The sequence below is a fragment of the Gadus macrocephalus genome, chromosome 18 (genome assembly GCF_031168955.1).
Source record: "Gadus macrocephalus chromosome 18, ASM3116895v1".
Lineage (NCBI taxonomy): Eukaryota > Metazoa > Chordata > Actinopteri > Gadiformes > Gadidae > Gadus > Gadus macrocephalus.
The window spans coordinates 1,675,541-1,695,055 of record NC_082399.1 but is presented as its reverse complement, the minus strand read 5'-3'; the positions used below and the strand labels follow the sequence as shown (position 1 = coordinate 1,695,055).

At 45.1% G+C, this 19,515-nt stretch overlaps 1 long non-coding RNA gene across 6 annotated transcripts; it reads left to right on the top strand.

Annotated features, from left to right (window-relative positions):
• Positions 1-1,130: 1,130 nt before the first annotated feature.
• LOC132446988 (uncharacterized) lies at positions 1,131-8,886 on the top strand. Of its 6 annotated transcripts, none has more exons than XR_009522988.1 (12): positions 1,139-1,459; positions 1,556-1,617; positions 2,369-2,434; positions 5,158-5,598; positions 5,894-5,960; positions 6,255-6,613; positions 6,825-6,889; positions 7,120-7,500; positions 7,765-7,839; positions 8,026-8,133; positions 8,295-8,354; positions 8,513-8,886. It is a non-coding gene; the product is annotated as an uncharacterized LOC132446988 (long non-coding RNA). The 6 variants fall into 6 exon arrangements; XR_009522986.1 differs by having other exon boundaries at positions 1,140-1,459; positions 5,894-5,994; positions 6,264-6,613; XR_009522985.1 differs by having other exon boundaries at positions 1,142-1,459; positions 5,894-5,994; positions 6,255-6,591.
• The last annotated feature ends 10,629 nt before the right edge of the window (positions 8,887-19,515 follow it).

Genomic DNA, 19,515 nt, shown 5'->3' with positions numbered 1-19,515 from the left:
GAATAGTCATCTGACAGATTATGTCAAGGTTTTAAAATGATTATTATTATTATTATTACCTGGTCATGTTATTACACAGCTGGAAATCTTGGATTTTCTGATAAAGACTAGCAAGCCTTTTTGACAGACAAATGTTATGTTAAGTGTGCTCGTGCTTCCTTTTTGGTTTTGTCAAACAGGAGACGCCCACCCACCAATCAGAGGTTAGAGATTCCTGCAGGGAGGTTGCGCTCGATTTCACTAGCCCATTTGTGCCTGTTCAGCAGCATCCATTCTCTCATTGCTTGTGTAAAAAAACAAGCAATAAAAAAAAGGTGGAATATTAGATTTGAGGACGAAATGATAGGGTGGGCTAAGGCAAGTTTTGGATGGGCTTGAGCCCACCCAAAAGGTCTAGCTTCGCCACTGTCACCCAACACATTTCACTGGCGTAAAGTCTTGGTTAGAAGATGGACCGACCCCACACTGCAACACATTGGTCTGATGATGAACCCATCATTTCACTACCATGAAGTCTAGATTAGATGACGGACCGGGGCCGGACTAAAAGTGGGCAGGGGCATTGGGCAATGCCCACCCAAATCTTTCCTCTAAACGATCAACTTTATTTTGCGCCGTAAAGCCTCGAGCCGGTGCCTTCGGGAAGATGAACGGGCCCACTATGCATCAACACAGTGCAGTCAGCAGGGCAGCTTCTGCTGCTGAAAACCACTAACCCCCCCAACCAAAGCACTGACGTCCCGTTGGTTGAATCCGAGCTGGTATCGATCACGGCCGTGGACGGAATACCTAACAAATCTAGACGCATGCTTCTGCTCCCCCTTCCCCAGAGATGTGGTATTTTCAAAGACAGGATACGCTAATTGGAAAGCTGCACTTTAGAAAGACAGGGGATTTCTAGAGCATGCATCTAGTCACTGCCATTTAAATAACCATATGTGGAAACATCTAAACAGTTCGTTTCGAATTTTGGTTGCATGGTTTAGTAAGTTGTTTTAATGTTTTTCTCTTTAAGGAGCCACTATTTTTGTGTTCATATTCCATTTTTGTTCTTGTATTTATTATATATCAGGTCACTAATTCGTGTTCCAGTTTGATAAGCAGACACTTCTTAGAAATTACATACATGTTGCCCACATTTTTCATTCCCCATCCAATCTGAGCAGCCTATTGCATCATGTTAAATATCTAAATCAGCAGACTCAATAGTATCATGATACTTATCCTTTGCATTTGAGTGCCATTGCCTGGCTTTTTTTTTGCAGGTCTATAGGTGAAATTGAGTATCTCACTGTAACCATGGCAACGCGAGGGGCCGCACCTGCACGTCGTTTTGTTAATTAGGTCCCCCGATCTAATGAGTTCACCTGGCGCGGCTCGCGCTGTGTTTGGTTAAGCGCAGTGATCCAAACAGGGTCGTTTCCCACCACCGTTCAGACGTCGCCGTCCACAAGATACGGTAAGCTTGACATTGTTTTACAAATGAATCCAGGACGTTGTTGGCATTTCTAGGCTAACGGTTATGAGTGATTAATGACAAACCTTTTTTTCCCAGGTTAACCGCAAGGTTACGAACACTTTTCGAAGTAAAACTGACTAGGCCTATCTGGACCGGCTGTGAGTAGGATGTGTTTTGCGATTACTTGAGTAAAACAATTTTAGGTCTGGATGTAACTGGTCTAAACTGTTTATCCTTTAGTTATTTTATGTGGTCATAGGCCTATTATATCTAGTTACATGAGCCGGTGGTTTGGGCTGTTTTGAGAAGTCTTCAGAGCCTGATGCCTTGGAAAAAATCATGTTTTGGTTAATCCCTTGATCTGAAGGATTTTCTTTCAGTATTTGAATTAACATATTTGAATCTGTTAGTATTCTATTCCTGACGGAATTGATTGAAAATGATATGTTGGGTGATAAAAATAATATTCCCTCATTGATTTGCATGCCTGCTAGCATGAAAATGATGCATTGAAATGTTATTTTAACATGTCCCAATCTGTCACGAGCAGCGCTCTTTAGGACAGTGGTTGTAGAAACTCATGGAATTGAAGCTCGACCTCATTCAAACTTTAAAATGGACGGTATCATAAAAAGTGTACAAAAGGCTGGGAGATTAAGTCATACAATGCCCGTGTCTTTAGATGGCAGAGCGACAGAGTTGCACCAACTTGTATGTGAAACATAACTTTTGTGTAGTTTATTAATATGGAAGTAAGATTGGGAAATTGGGCTTTGTAGATAAATGGGAAAACTTTCTAACTATTCTTTCATTGGATTATACTCTAATTAAAACACTTGCATTTTTCAATTCCATTAGTTCTGCAGTGGTTCATTTGATCTCTAAAACAATCTTTTCACTGCTTCACAGGTCACAAAGAACAAACTGCTATTCTGTGAGTATCACAATTGAGCCATGAAGAAGAAACTGCGAACTGTAAGTCTTTTTCTTTTTGTACTGGGCCATCATTTTGGCCTAATGGTTGGTTGAGGTGGATAGGTTGCCCTATCAGGTCACCTATCCACCTCAACAAAACAAAAATCCTTACTAATTAAGTCAACATACACCTATCGGGTGTATGTTGATTTAATTAGTAAGGATTCTTGTTGGTACATGGGCTAATTCAGTGTTTAGCTTGAACAAGTAATGAATGCTTTGTCGTTGGAAGTATAGGTTCATGTACATATTAAAGACATACTCCAGGGTTGTGTTCCGTTCTCTTTTCGTCCCACTTTTCTACTACTTTCCTTTACAATGCATCTACATCACACGTGTGTTGTCTTACTGATAGGGGGGTGGGCTGAGTGACCAGAGAAGCATGCTAGCGTGCTGTGCAGTCTGAAGTCTACAGTTCTGTAGGCGTGCCCCCTCAGAAGGGACCAAGTGTTTAAGAGGCTGTCGCAATGACAGTTACATGAATTGGAATGTCCTTCAAGATGGTGTCAGGGTTTCCCCTGAGGTGAAATGCCAGGGGCAAGGTGTGCGGGCTCTTCCCCTGGGCAACTGGAACACAACCTTGGCCTTGCGTCGGAGAACCATGGAGCACATTTCAACATTCCTCTCCATACTTCTGGAAGCCCTACGGTGTCTCAACCTCCCCAGTTGAAGTTGTGCACAATTGCAGGTCAGAAAGGGCACTTGATGGGATCTTACCAGGATGGTTTCCAACTGCCATTGCCACAAATGACTTTGCAGTTATGCCTGAGAAAGGTTTGCTGCATCTGAGCCAGCAAAGAGCTCATTGGCCTGCGTCACAACGGTGCGGTAAAGCGAACGCAAAACCACCCTGCTGCTCAGATTTTACAGCCAATTCCGCACTCAATCGTACCCTCACTCGCAAACAAGACCCCGAGCTACTTGAACACCTAAACTTGGGCTGGAGATTCATTTCCTACCCGGAGTAGGCAATCGACTGATTTCCTGCTGAGGGTCATGGCCTCATGTCTATCACAAAAAGGATTGGTGACAAAGCGCAGCCCAGACTGAGGCCGACGGGAACGAAGCAGACTTGTTGCCGACACGGTGGTCACAGCTCTCTCTTTAGGAGAACATGGGTCCGGTCTGTCGTGACCCCTGACCTGTCGCGACCCCTGACCTTTACTGCCAGTGCCCCGACCCCAGCGGGTCATGTCCTGCAGGTGGTGGGCCAACAGGACGCAGAGGGGGGGTGCCGTGTTGCTTTTTCAGGTCGGGCTCTGTATCAAATCCCTCCAGACGGAGGGGCCCCGGGCTTCCTCCGGGCAGGACCTTTCCTCCCCTCACCTGTTTATATTAACGGGGTCTTTGTGAACCATTCTCAGTCTGGCCCCTCACCTGGGGCCACTCTGCCATGGGAGGACCTACCAGGGGCACACGGCTCCAGACCGCACGGCCCACAGGGACACGCAAACCTCTCCACCACCTCTTCTCTATTTTCAGATACAGACCAGCGGTACTGCATTGAAAACGTCTGAATCTTTTTATTCTGACGTTTCTGGATGACTTGAGTGTATGGCCTCAATCAACCATGGTAACGAAGCGGGTTGTTCAGGCACACGTTCTGGCTTTTAATTCCATCTCCCACCCACTGGGTGGGATTGCTCGAGTGTCAAGCAGATTGGATATCAGCGCGACTGAATTATGCGAACAATGGATTCTTGGTACAATGGATGATGGACTAATGGCATAACGACTGGACAGAATCTGACAAGTTGGAAAAGGAACCAGGAAATGTAAACTATTCAAGTTTGACAGTGCTGTGTGGCTGGGCTTCTTAACCCCCACTTGATGGATGGCTGGCAAGCCCTGTGGAGTACATCTTGTTTTCCCGTGCAGAAATGAGTCTTTCTAGAACCGTAATTTATTGGACCCGGAGCCATGTCCCTTGCATTAGAAACCATCTTGGAAACATCGCAACTATGGTCCTCTTCAAGCAGCAGTATATGCTCGTCAAATGAGGGGGTAAAGAATCCCTCGCTGTGGCTTCAAGAGTTATGAAGAGAAACTTTGAAGTGGGTTCAATGTTCTCTCCTGTAAGAGCGAGGTTGTATTATAGTGACTGAGGAAGAAGAGCCCTCAGATCCTATTCTTGGTACTTCTCCTTGGGGAGTCCCTGTCACGGTCTGGACGGATCTTCCAGTTTGTGTAGCTACTGTTATGACAGTCTCCTGAACACTGTTTCATCTGAGGGGGCACCTCTATAAAACTGTAGACTTCAGACGGCACCGTATACTAGCATGCATCTGGTCACTCGGACTACACCCAGATCAATAAGACATCCTTCATGCAATGTGGATGCAATATTTTGGTAATGGCAAGAAAGTGGCGATAAGGCATCGGAACAAAACGGAGCATGTAAATTCTGTAGCGCTGTAAATCAGGTAGATGAGTTTTAGAATTATGGGTTTGGCAGTTTTTGAATCTCTAATGCTGCAGTACTGTCTGTTAAGCAAGAGTTTTACTGCAGAACATGGCAGCACGTCGCAAGATCGGCATTTGCGTAACCTCGTCACATAATAGCGATTAAAATCAGTAACATCCAGAGTATTAGAATTTCTTGTGCTTTAGACATCATGTAATATTGAAATGTAAGATTGCCAATTTTCCTTGAAGTAATTACGCCAAAAAACCGCGTCGATAATCGCACTCTACAACTGCGTTCTTGCGTGCACATTTTATAGTTGCGTATAAGAAGAGGATAAAGTTGAAGGCTGCGACATTTACATTTGAGGCAATTTGGTGTTTCCGCACCACGGCTCGTTGGATCTACAGCAACCCAGCAGCTGAATATGGCTAAGTACCATTTTGCTATCATATTTCCATTGATGCTGCTAGTGTTCTAAATTCCTGTGCTGTGATTATGCTGTAAACAAAATCAATTAGTGAGGAATTACTTGACACTATACTTATGGCGGCTAGTAGTAGTACTTATCTGAAAGTTCAACAGCTAAAATAATGGATCCATGTGCCACATGTTGAAGTAATATCAACCATAGAACGGTACAGAGCTGAGCTTGTAACTGTAGTTTGTCCCAAGTTCTGTCTCCACATCCAGGTCCATCACCACCCCCCCCCCCCCCCCCCCCGTATCACCACTGGCCGAAGTACTCCATAGCAGTGAGGTCAGTGGACTTTAGTTTCATTGCTTGCCCTGAATACCTGGTCTTTATGTAGTCTCTACTGGAACTCTTAAAATTAAAGCAAGTATACAATGTTGGCATGCTAATTCATAAACCAAAAAGCATGCATCATTAATTATTGAGTTAATTTCTATTGGATGTAGTTGTGCTTGATTCTCTAGTTAATAAATAAAGCCTAATCATGGCACGTAGTATTCCCCGGGATTTAATTACGCATACATATCGTACAAGACAGCTGTGTGAACATGCATTATAAAGATGCCGTCTTTCTTGATAGGTTCCCCTGGATGAACCATAAGGCAGCAGGGTGGACCAGAGGCCGGGAACCAGCAGGTTACTCACAGGTATCATCACCGAGCTGTTCTGAGTCGCCCAGAGGTTGTAGTGATTTTTAATTTTTTAATTTTTTCATTCTGTGCAATTTTACCAAGATGTTATTTGAGGTAACATTTTGGGTCGTATTGGCTATTTGTGCTGCCACTAATAGTAGTACTATAGTATACACATTTTCTCTAGGTCAACTTGCAAACTTGAGGAATTTAGATATTTGCTTCCCCTTTACAAATGTACGGGTGAAAGGATTACATCCACGGGTTAGTTACCAGATGATGGACTGAACTACCGCTGTTTGATAGCAGACCGGGGAGCTGATGGAGCTGATGGTGCTGATGGAGCTGATGGTGCTGATGGTGCAGGGGAGCAGGGGAGCTGATGGAGCTGATGGTGCAGGGGAGCTGATGGTGCAGGGGAGCTGATGGAGCAGGGGAGCTGATGGAGCTGATGGAGCTGATGCTGCAGGGGAGCTGATGGAGCTGATGGAGCAGGGGAGCTGATGGAGCAGGGGAGCTGATGGAGCAGGGGAGCTGATGGAGCTGATGCTGCAGGGGAGCTGATGCTGCAGGGGAGCTGATGGAGCTGGGGGAGCTGATGGAGCTGGGCTGGGGGTCCGGCCTGACGAAGGATGTTCCTGTTGGGGTGAGTGAAGCCCAACTTTAAGGTTATTATTACGTTTATTGCTTTATATTTTGTTCTTGGAGATGTTACTTTGGCCATCACTCATGATTGCTGATTTAGAGAACAGTCCTTGGGTGGATGGATCCATTGGGGGGATAACCCCTAAAGGCTGTGGCTCAATGGTCTGTGCTATTACGTGGGTGACCTGAACTCTTTTTTCATACTGATTTAAAGTGTTTCTATATTGTTGACAGGTGAAGCTGATGACTCGCCTGGAACGATGCATGGACCACGATGGGACTAATTAAGCCTTTGGAAGGTTAATGCCACTCACCTTTTTTGTTTCCGTCATTTGATGACTAGTTATGCTGTTGAATTCAGACTGTTGTACCTTTTTCCTGACCTTGCTAAGAGTGCATGTTTGTGAAGTAGAAAATCGTCTAGTCCATCTTTTACACTCGAGCCAACATTTTGGTTCGGAATGATGTAAACGTAAATGATGCGCCCACCCGACCACAGCTCAAGTAATACAACTTTGTTTGTTACCAGAGCTGGAGTCCATGGCTGACGAAGGAGTCGTCAGGAGGAAGACCATGAGTCGGCCTGCCAACAAGCGTCACTGGGGAGTTTGCATAAACTGTTTCGTTTACTATCAGACATGACCGCAAACGACCAATATTACCAAACCAGACAGACTGCTTCTGTGTGTTACCAGACCACAAAAACTAGTGTGATGTTTGTTACCAGACTAAATAATCCTGTTGCAAGACAAACTACCACTGTTTGATACAAGACTAAATAATGCTGTTACCAGACAAACTACCCCTGCTGGTTACCAGACGTTGAGGCGTAACCAATGCCGTTTGTTTTCCAGAGCCGTGGCGGAGCTATGTTGGAGGACTGGGCTGGTGAACGATGTCCCTAGTGCGGGTAATGACACGCGTCTCTTAAGTGATTACCACTCTCACTGCCACCAAAGTTGAATACTACTGCTACACTAGCCACTCAACTAGTCCTAAATCTGTACCTGAAGACGGCCCTTTTGATCAAATTAATTTTGAGAAAACCTTGCCTGGTTTAATGGAGCTCTGAGTGAAGAGGATTTATTACGACTCTATTTTGCTCTATATGTGGAGGCTGCAGAATCTTCGCTTTCTCACATAAGTACTAATTCATGACGGTTTTTGTTCACAGCCTGATTGTGATCAGAGGACGCAGACGGCTCTCCAGGGGTCACTTGGAGGACAACCATGTGACGGTCTTTGGAAGGTAAAGGCTAGCGGTTAGTCAACAGTGTGTTCTAGATCATGTGACGACCAGATGTATGCTCAATTGGCTTTTTAGAGTTCTGACTAATCGGTACCTGAGATGATTGGTATTTGACACAGCTGACATGTAAGAGAAAGGTTGAATGAATAAAAAATAAATAAAAATGGATTCTCTTTACCACTCCAGCCAGTGCTACTACGTTTACCAGACCAGGAGTGCTGGGCTGAGCAGCTGATGGGGGGGACATTGCATCTGGAGGAAGACCATGATTCTACCTGCCAACGAGCATTACTGGTAAGTTCGTGGAAACTGTATTAACTATCAGACATGGGTTCTGCGAACCTCCCCAAGTTGTCTGACTACATGCGATGACATTCATCTGAATCCACTGCAAGGCTTTGGATAAAAGTGTGCTAGGTTTATGAATGGGAATAATCCATGTCGTCCTTTATCAGCTGCTGAAATGCTGTGGCAGACACACCTGAGCTGTATCCTTAGACGGCAAAGTCCTTCAGGTCAGTAGTCCATGGCGGAAGATGAACTAAAAGGCCCTCTGCTTCGTAGTTTTGTTAAATTACTTCAGTTGTTGTAACATATTTATTACCTGAGACTACAATGCAGGTTTTGAGTTGTCATTCTGTGAATAATTTGCATTTTTTCATCTCCATTTCAGAGTGACAAATAAACAGCGCCTCATCACAGCTGAAGTCGTCGCTTTACTGGGGATTCATCACTGGACTGTGGATCATCCTCTACATCCACAGAACTTTACTTTGTCATCATCTGTCACATAAGGATTCCTCCTAATGTGTTCCATTAAGGTTCTTTTTCCTCCCCACTGCCAAAGGTTTTCCTTCAAGGTGTTTGGGTTCAGTGTTAGGGACAGAGTTAGGGCGAGTTGGTTGAGGAATGGGCTGGTTTCACGATGTAATGCTCTGCTTTTGTATTGGGTTGGACATTGGACTAAAAAACCCACGATGTTGTGCAAACGCTTTTTACAATTTGTACTAATGGTGTTTCTATAATAAAAACCCTATAAAAAAAAAACATGTTTAATGCAGTTTCCTGAGTCAGTATTTTGCACGGTCAAGTAACCCTAACCGCCATGAGTTTACTAATGCATGTTACATAATACAATATTCTCTACCTTAACCTCCCTTCTCCCTTAACCTCCACCTTCCCATCTACGCTCAACTAACCTTAACACCCCCCTCTACCTTAACCTCCCTCTCCTCTACCTTAACCTCCCTCCTCTCCTCTACCTTAACCTCCCTCCTCTCCTCTACCTTAACCTCCCTCTTCTCCTCTACCTTAACCTCCCTCCTCTCCTCTACCTTAACCTCCCTCTCCTCTACCTTAACCTCCCTCTTCTCCTCTACCTTAACCTCCTTCTCCTCTACCTTAACCTCCCTCTCCTCTACCTTAACCTCCCTCCTCTCCTCTACCTTAACCTCCCTCCTCTCCTCTACCTTAACCTCCCTCCTCTCCTCTACCTTAACCTCCCTCCTCTCCCTTAACCTCCCTCCTCTCCTCTAACCAAACCTTAACCCGTCCCCTTTACCTTAGCCTCACCTCTAACCATCTCTTTAGATTAATTTGCAACGGCGCCAAAATGTCCTGTAGAACCCAAATATGTTTATTTAACATTTGTGTTCAATTTCTGTATTTCCTAGTGTGTATTTATGTGGCTGATAATTTTATCCATTTTGAAATAACAAAATGTGTCTTCCAAAAGGATCTAGGCTATATTTTAGACCCTCCTTTGAGGCAGAGAACAGAAAGTTAATCAGCAAATCATTTTACCTGCGTCTGCCAAGTAACAAAGGACTAATATATGGGTATTTCTTCCTCTATATCTATTGTAGTATATTGAAAGGGCCAGTCTTATATTGAAGCCCTCTTTCACACCACAACACTTTAGTAGCTGGTTCTATGTTTTAATGTGCAATTTGATTTGCACATTATTATTCATTGTTTTAATAAAATCATTGTTTTAAATTTCCCGCCTGTACCACTCTACAGTAATCTCAAGATTTGTGTGCCATATGGAGTCTAAAGCTTTCCTAAAATCCATATATTTCTAAAAGTTTTTTTTAACATCCTTCCCACCAGGGTGACGGAAGTTTTTAATTTGAATGTCCTGCAATCTACTTTAATTCAACTATAGTTGGGGGGGAAATAAGGGGGGTTCGTTATTTTTTATTATAAATTCCCTATTCTTATTTTTTACACCGATCATGCCATGTCTCTCGGTTTTCAATATCTAGTTCTTCACGGTCGTTCTTACAAAGAGAGTTCCATTGGTTCTAGTTTGAATTACATTTTAGGCTTTCTTCAATTTCAAAAATGTGTTTTTCTGTGTGATGATTTTTTTGTTTTAACGATTGTTTACTTTACCATCCCATAATACCGTGGGTAGAGGGGCTCATTGTTCGGATCCCTGTGTTCAGTTTAGATCATTTTCTCACATGTTGGTTAACATTGTGCCACTCTGTCTTACAAGGGATTGTTATCATTTTAGTTTAGTTGTGCATGCTCTCAGTCCTGCTTTTGGTGCTCTGGTCTTTAATATGTTATGGACACCATTGTTTTGGACAGCCATAGCTTCGATAGTGTTGGGGTACAGATATTAAGGAAACACCACTATCAGTGAATGACTCTCTCAGCTGTTCATTGCTTCTTGGTATTCTGCAGGGCATCCTTGCGCCCATCTGTATGGTCTTAGTATACTGAACAGCCCATCGGGAGAGTGAGAGGGTTGTCTTGTTAGGGAGGAGAGTCATTTGTCTGCGGTCTGATCAGAGAGTTAGGGGCTGCCTTAGGCCCAATCCCATTTCTACCCCTTCCCCTTACCCCTTCAAAACAAGGGGGAGGGGGAAGGGGTAGAAATGGGATTGGGCCTTAGGCTTCAAAACTGTTGTGATAGATCTTGCTCACTTCTGTTCAGAGTCTTATCGTTATAGGCGGCAGATTGAGGTGACCAGTAGGAGTTTCATCGGTGATGCGTCGGTGTCCTTTGGTACTGGACTCATCAGGTTGCATAACAGTCTGGGCGATTCCCCAGAGATGGCGATGTGACCCTTTCCTTGGTATTCACACATATCTCTGACTCAAGGCAGGGGAATATTTCATCACAGATGTAAGGGGATTCAGTGGGGGTGGATGTAGACTGCAAATAAGTAGATATCCTCTTCTGTCGGAATAAACTCTTTATTTTCAGCTAAATGTTTTTTTTCCTATTTAAAGAATTTGTAGTGATTTTTATCCTTCAGATTTATACCAAATAATGAGTACGCTGGAGTCTCCACTGTCATATATGATGTGGCTGAATTATGAGGACAGTGGGAGGACACATCTTCTCTGCACCATGTTTCTGATCAATTAAAATGTCAATGTTTCTTAAACTGTTTCTAATGCTGTGTCAATCTGAGGAGGTGTGTGTGTGTGTGTGTGTGTGTGTGTGTGTGGGGGTGCTATCTGGTGGATCAGATCAGGTACAGCAGGCTGTCTCAGCGGGTCAGGAGCGAGCAGGGGAGTGACAGCCTGAGGCTGAGAGGGATCCCTGATCTTTTCCCGGGTTCCTTATCGTTCCAACTGCCTCACAGGGCTTTGTTCCCTGCTCTCTCGTTCCTGTTTGATGTTGTCCATCTGGCCCTTTGAGAGCTTTATTTCCCTCCTCGATGGAGTATGTAAATTGCCTGACATTGACAGACCCAATTCACAAATGTGTGTCAGTCTGCAAGCCTCTCACTTCATTTTTCTATTTCCATGGGGCGTAATCAACCGACCAAGGGAAGTCTATAAGGCCTCTGACACAATTGGATTGACCGGCAACCAATCAGAGCCATGAAATGTGTGACACAGCAGTGGCAGCAATCTCCGTTGCATATGAAAATGCCTTAATGCGTCCCATAGGGTCCTCATCGTATCAGACCTGCGGCGTATTGGATAGAAAAATGATTAGATAATATAAGATAAACAATGAATTATGTTTATCTCATATTTAAAAGAAGTCTCGGAGTCGGGCATGTCTCCTCAGCTCCTCTCCTCAGCTCCTCTCCTCATCTCCTCTCCTAAGTTCCTCAGCTCAGGAAACCTCAGCTGCTCATTTATTACTTTGTGTTTTCATTCACACATTTTTTAAAATGTATTTTCCCTCATGTTCATCAAAAAGTCGTTAATAGGTCATGGTATACACAGATGTCTCTCTCTCTCTCTCTCTCGCTCCCTGCCAGAGTTGACATGTTGCAGCCAATCATCTCTCTTCTCTAATTACAGCTGACATGAATTACCAGGTTGTGATTAAGAGTGCCCTGAACCATGTATCACACACAGGCACGCACGCACGCACACACACAAACTCAAACACCTAGAGTAGTAAACAGGGTCTCTTCAAACTCATCATTATCACTACAACTCTCCTTTAGGTCTGTCTTTCTGTCTGTCTGTATAGAGATTTGACTCCTCAATCATCTCCAGACCTCCAATCTTTCCTCCTCTTCTCCTTCCCTCCTTGCTGATCCTCCTCTCCTCTCCTCTCCTCACTCTCCTCCCCTCCCTCCCTCCCTCTCCTCTCCTCCCTCCCTCTCCTCTCCTCCCTCACTCTCCTCTCCCCCCTCCCTCTCCTCTCCCCTCCCTCAGAACAACGAGAAAAACAGCACAACTATATTTTGACAGAATAGATTAGCACTTCCGCTGACGGAGTAGACATTAATATTCCTGGTGTTTGACTGCTGCGTGTTTGCCGTACAGTTTGAACTCGTTAGCTGTTTAAGGGCCTAAGGGTTGGCTAGTTGAAAGGGTTAGGTAGTTTAGGGTGAGGTAGTACAAACGTTTGGGTGTTGGCGAGGTGTCATCCTACCAGGAGCTCAGCTGGGGAGAGAGACGGTTGTTTGTGCCAGAAGTGTTATAGCCGAGCCACGAAGCGTGATGAATCTTTCACCCTAAAGCACACTCTCTTCTCAATAACCCCTAACTGCAGGCTGATTGGTCGAAATAACGCTTGTTAGTTATAGACCAATGGGCCGACCTGAGGCTCAGAGAGATGGAGACAGACATTGTTATTGTATTTCCCTCTAATGCCTCTGTAGAGTAGAGAAATATATCTGTCTAAAGTCTGTCTCTATGAGGCGAGTACAGATAGAGATCTATAGTCTGTCCTTGCTTTGAGGTCACAAGCTTTTTAATTAAATTAGGATAAGTCAACAGGTGGTTATATCCGATAGAACTATCATATCTATATATACATATACTCTTCTCTTTCAGCCACAAAACCGACCTCTGTATGGTAAAACAAGTCTGAGGATGAGTTTGTTTGTGCTTGTGAGTGAGTTGCCGTGTGAATGAGTATGAGTATGTGAGTGTGTGACTGTTTGTGTGTGTGTGTGTGTGTGTGTGTGTGTGTGTATGTGTGCTCTGTGTGTGCGTGTTTGTTCGAGAGAATGCATGTGTGTGTGGGAGAGACAGTTTGTGTGTGTGTGTGTGTGTGTGTGCGTGCCTCTGTGTGAGTATATGGATTTGTGTGTGTGAAAGATATTGAATATGTGTGTGTGAGTGGAGGGTAATGGGTCTACTTTAGTGTTGGCAGCTGGGAGACGTTAGAATGCTTTTATCATCTGATAGAAAAAACACACAGTCAGAGGAATGAGAGGAGAAGAGGGGGAGGAGAGGAAGACTATAAGAGTTTATTTATGGGTTTTTATTAATTAGACTTATCGACATTTCAGACCTTTTACTCCAAAGGATATCATCTTTAAAACTAACAATATATTTTCTTTCTCTCTCTCTCACTCCCTCTTTCTTTCTCTCTCCATCCCTCTGTCTCTCTGTCCAACATAACCAACCATTTTCCCGAAGCATTGAAACTGGAACAACTCAATTTCACCCCTCACTGCGACCGTATGTGCGTGACTGTGTGTGTGTATGCATGTGACCGTGTGTGTGTGCATGTATATATATGTGTGCGTGTTTGTGTGTATGTGTGTGGAGAGATTGATACAGACGGCCGATAATATGCTGGTGTTTTCAATAAAGCTTATCTGGGTTGGACAGAGTTATGACCTCATGGGCTACTTGTGACATCACATCCAAACTCCGAGGTCTGATTTGCATGGTGATGGAGTTAACAACTGTGTAAGAAGCGCAAATTCATCTAATTAATCAATTTAAGAGGCCTTGTCACAGAAACAAGACAATGGACGGATCACACTGCAAAATAGATGATCTTGGAAATGGCTATTTGAACCATTGTCACTGTGCCAGAACTGTCATGGTTGCAAAGTTCTTGTCATGGTGAACTTGAGACTTAATGCAAACAATCTCTTCGGTACTCTCTCTCCTCTCTCGTCCTCTATCTCCCTCTCTCCTCTTCTCCCCTCCTCCCTCCCCCTCTCCTCTCCTACTCTGTTCTCTCCCCCCTCTCACCCCATTCTCTCCTCTCCCCTCTTAATAGAGGCCAAACATCAAAGTGAGGATTTAAAACCAAGTTCACTCTGGGAGACCCAGAGAGAAAGCAGGTTAAAGGAGAATAAAGGTATTTAAGGGGTACTTAACTCTTGATATGTGCATTGTGACTATGGAGATGGATGGGTACCAACAACACACAATGTTGCCATTAGTATTGCATCGGAGAGAGGAGAGGGGATATGTCAATATTTGTGTATGAAGATAAATCCGAAAGTCAACAAAACACCTTATTAATATTCTAATATCCATGCATAACACAGACATGACTGCGCACACGCACACACGCACTAAGACCTTTCAATGATTTACACACACTTTAATCACGTTCTCTTGTTCTCTCTCTCTTTCTCTCGCCCTCTCTCGCACACACACACACACACACACACACACACACACACACACACACACACACACACACACACACACACACACACACACACACACACACACACACTCAAATATCTATGTGCAATACATATCTAATGGGAGACAGAGGTTTAAGTAGAGAGGGAGAGAGTAATCCAGGGAAACGGCACTTTAGAACTCTCCACGAGCTCCATTTACCGGAGCTTAATAGGTGTGCAACTGGGAGGGTGATGAGAGGCGCGTGACGTGTCCCCAGTGCGCGAGAGAGATTGAATGATGGCGGCAGTGTCCGTGACCGTAAACACCGCGTGAAGGCTCGCTTTGAGTGGTGTACAGCGCGCGCGCGCACACACACTCCTCCGCGACTGTCACGCGCTGCCGCGGTGACACGGCGTGAGGTCGTTCACCGGCTGTCGGTATTTACCGACTCCACGCGCAGCTAAACCCCGCGAAGAGCGAACTCTGCGGTCGGAGGGTAGGTGATGTTTTGATGTGATGCATGATTAATATTATTATATGTAATGACGCTGTACTGTTGACCTGCATTATTTATTGGACGTCATGAAGCCGTTAGTCCTACCGGGAGCCACAAACGGCTGCCGAGCTCACACCTCATGTCCCCGGGTTACTGGGTGTCTGGTACCGGGTCTCGGCAGATATCGAACCGAACCCTATGTGGTATGTCTGCGGTGTTTGTTGTTATGAAATGAAAAAAACTATTTATGACAGACCACACCGCACGTTGTCTCATGAAAGACAACAGGTGAACGAGGCTGTGAATTGAGTTTCATGCTGCCGTCCCTCAAACTCTTTACCGGCGGTCATCACCGGAGGACGTGTCTGTGGAGTCCCGTGGACCGGACTGGATCCCTGTCTGAACTTCTGACTACTCTGTACAACTCTGTCCGTCTGTCTACCTGTAGCTGTCTGTCGACCTACCTGTCTGTCTCTCAGTCTACCTGTATGTGTCTGTCTGACTACCTGTCTGTCTGTCTACCTAGTATCTACCTGTCGGTCCGTCTACCTGTCTCTCTATAGCTGTCTTTCTGACTACCTTTCTACCTGTCGGTCTATCCATCGTCTGTCTGTCTGTCTGTCGGTCCGCTTGTCTGCTTTCTATCTGTCTACATGTCTGCTTCTGTCTACCCATGTCTGTCTTTATTACAAACATCTGTCCGTCTGTTATATTTTACGTTACGCTGTGTTATATGTTAGCCTACTAGGGATACGCTTTTCTACGTTACTATGGTAACAGAATTGTGGCTGTTTTATTGATTTAACAGCAGGAATCAGTCTGCATGGCATTTTGTTTCTGTCACCGTGTGACAACGTATTAACTCCCAATAGCTGTTTGCTCTCTGGGATTGAATGTGTTTAATTTCAGATCTGTTTAATTTGTTTGTAATAATACGCCCATAAGTAGGACAATTTGTGGACATTTCAATCGGTTAGTGAGGTGGTTCCCAGGGAGAAGGCGCCTCCTACAGGCAGACTGCAGAGCTGCAGGTCATTAGTGGTGCTGAATATTTATCAGTAGGCCTCCCATTAGCGCCCATTACCACCAGCTGTTCGCTCTCTGGCGAACAGTTTGGTGCTTCGGTGGTTTCTCAGTCTTAAATTTGGTTGTTTAGTTCCACAAATTAATGTCGACAGATTATCATTTAGATGACGTACCGTCATTTATATAAACTTTAACATGAGTTTCGATGTACAAGCAACTCACACACACTCACAAGCTAAGGCTGTTTGAAAAATTATGGATGAGAACAGCTTCTATCAGCTTCCACAAACATTGACTTTATACCAAACCCGTCGGGTAGAGTGTAAATAATGACACAATACTGACAGATCCGAGCGGAAGCGTTGGCGAGCTTATATATGTTTAAGGAACACAAGGTGTAAACGATCATGTCTTTGAAAGATTGCGGTGAATATTGGATTGGTTTGAAAACACTTTGGAGACACAGTGTGTGGGTTTGCTTCAAAGCTGTCATTTGTAGGCCCAACGATTGTTGTCGTCCCCCCCCCCCCCCCACACACACACACACACACACACACGCGCACACACACACACATGCACACACACACAGTTCCTGATTTTGCAGCAGCAGCAGCAACACGAAGAGAGATGATTCCATGCGTGTGTCTTTGGTAGTTGTCTGGGGATTAGTGTGTATGTTGACAGACTGATCCATACTGTGCGTGGATTCATGTGATATTTATAATCTAAAACCTCCACAGCTTTATTTTTATGTTCGGTTTATTTTGTGTACAAGAAATATTCTGTGAATGTTCGTTGCCTCGTCTCTCTTGTTTTTAATGCATACACTTACATGTGTGTATGCATACGCATACACACAGAATTTATCACGAGACATAGAATGCAGAGGGATGGACAGTGTCTGTCTGTTTCCTGTATGTCTGTCCGTCTTCAGAAGAGATGAAGTCTGTCAAGCGATGAAGTCTGTCAAAAAGTTTGACTAAGTCTTTCACCTAATTGGGATGTCAACCAGGTGAGTTGTTCAGATGTGTCACTCGAAGGTTGAGGTTTGAAGTACTACAGGTGAGTTGGTCAGGTGTGTGACTAGCAGGTTGAGGTTTGAAGTACTACAGGTGAGTTGGTCAGGTGTGTGACTAGCAGGTTGAGGTTTGAAGTACTACAGGTTTGTTGGCCAGGTGTGTGACTAGCAGGTTGAGGTTTGAAGTACTACAGGTGAGTTGGTCAGGTGTGTGACTAGCAGGTTGAGGTTTGAAGTGCTACGGGTTTGTTGGCCAGGTGTGTGACTAGCAGGTTGAGGTTTGAAGTACTACAGGTGAGTTGGTCAGGTGTGTGACTAGCAGGTTGAGGTTTGAAGTACTACAGGTGAGTTGGTCAGGTGTGTGACTAGCAGGTTGAGGTTTGAAGTACTACAGGTTTGTTGGCCAGGTGTGTGACTAGCAGGTTGAGGTTTGAAGTACTACAGGTGAGTTGGTCAGGTGTGTGACTAGCAGGTTGAGGTTTGAAGTACTACAGGTGAGTTGGTCAGGTGTATGCGTAACCAGCGTTAGATGGAGCGCCATGAGTGACAACAGCCAACTGGACAGGAGGAGTCTGTAGTTTGATAGAGAGGCTTCTGTTTACGCCACAATAAAAGCTCCCTGCCGTCTCCAGTCCTGTGTGCTTCATCCTTAACACTAAACAGCACATTAGTTCGTTAATATTAATTTTGTGCCATAGACAAAGATTGCAGAGAGTTTTCTACTTATTACAAGGCACAACAAATGGGAAAGTTTGCACGCACGCGCGCACACACACACACACACACACACACACACACACACACACACACACACACACAGACAGACACAGTCTCTCTCCGTTCCGTCTGTCATGATGCATTCTCCACATCGCTCTGAGTGTATCTATTATAAATGAGAGGGATGAGGCGAATGAACATTCACTGAATATTTTCTATATCTAAAATAAACCGTCCATGCAAATAGTGGAGAATTTAGGTTAAAGATGTCACATCATGACTCGTTCTCTCTGTCTCTCTCTCTCCCTCTCTCTCTCTCTCTCTCTCTCCCTCTCCCTCTCCCTCTCCCTCTCCCTCCCTCTCTCTCTCTCTCTCTCTCTCTCTCTCTCTCTCTCTCTCTCCCTCTCCCTCCCTCTCTCTCTCTCTCTCTCTCTCTCTCTCTCTCTCTCTCTCTCTCTCTCTCTCTCTCTCTCCCTCTCCTCTCCCTCTCCCTCTCTCTCTCTCTCTCTCAGGTGAAGATGTCATGATGCTTCCGGTCTCCAGGTTGAAAGGTCACCAGCCGGTTGCCATGGTTACCGCCCCCTGGCCCCCACTGGCGCTGCCCTCCGAGGCCCCGCCCCCTTGCCTGTGTTCGCCGGCCACAGTGGGGGGTGGTACAACCTCAGGCCCCGCCCACTTTACTACCCAGCCCCTTACTGGACCCCCCGGAGGTGTCCGTCGTCAGGGTAACAGACACACACACACACACACACACACACACACACACGCTCAGAAAGCACTATGCGCTGTGAGTGGCCACAGTTCAAAGAAGCTAAATAAATGCAGAGTCCATTCACAACAATAAATATGAAACATTAGAAATGGACGATTGGGTTGTCTTCTTCCTCAACTCCATCGTCAGAGTTAGCTTCGTCGGGCCTCCCATTGGTTGATGTAGAATTGACTGTTTCCTGTCAGTGGGAGCTTCCAGGCTGGGAGATGGTTCCTCTCCTCCCTCCGCTCTACCACTCCTCTCTCCTCCTCCTCCGGCGCCTCCTCCTCTCCCCAAGGTCTGCTGAGGAGCAGTGGGCCGAAGGTACACCCAGAACCCCCTGTGGTCTGACTGTGGTTACAACCGCCAATTTTTTTTCGAAAACATCCTTTATATTTGTATTTTGTTGCTACTTACGCACACTCCACAGGTTAACATGTTCGGTTGTTTCTGGTGGACCGTGCCACATTCTGTGATGTTTGTGACACTTGCTTACCTCGGTACAGCTGGTGGACGGTTGGATTTACCCAGAGGACTTAGCGGTGTTCCCCCAGCCGACCAATCAGATCCCTCCCCGGAGACACACCCCCAGGACAACGCCCTCTTCTGTCGCCAGTGGCTGCATTGCTCGGTAACACCCCTCAGGAAGAAGATACAAGGGTCAGATCAGTCACCAATTGGTTTCATTTAAGTCTTAGGTTCGAGATTGTCAGGTATGGGTAGAGGGTAAGACATGGTTAAGGTAAGGTAATAGATGGTTCAACGTCAGTATTGGGTAAGATGGTTAAGTTGAGGTAATAGCTGGTTCTACGTCGGTATTGGGTAAGATGGTTAAGTTTAGGTGTATGGTTAAAGGTC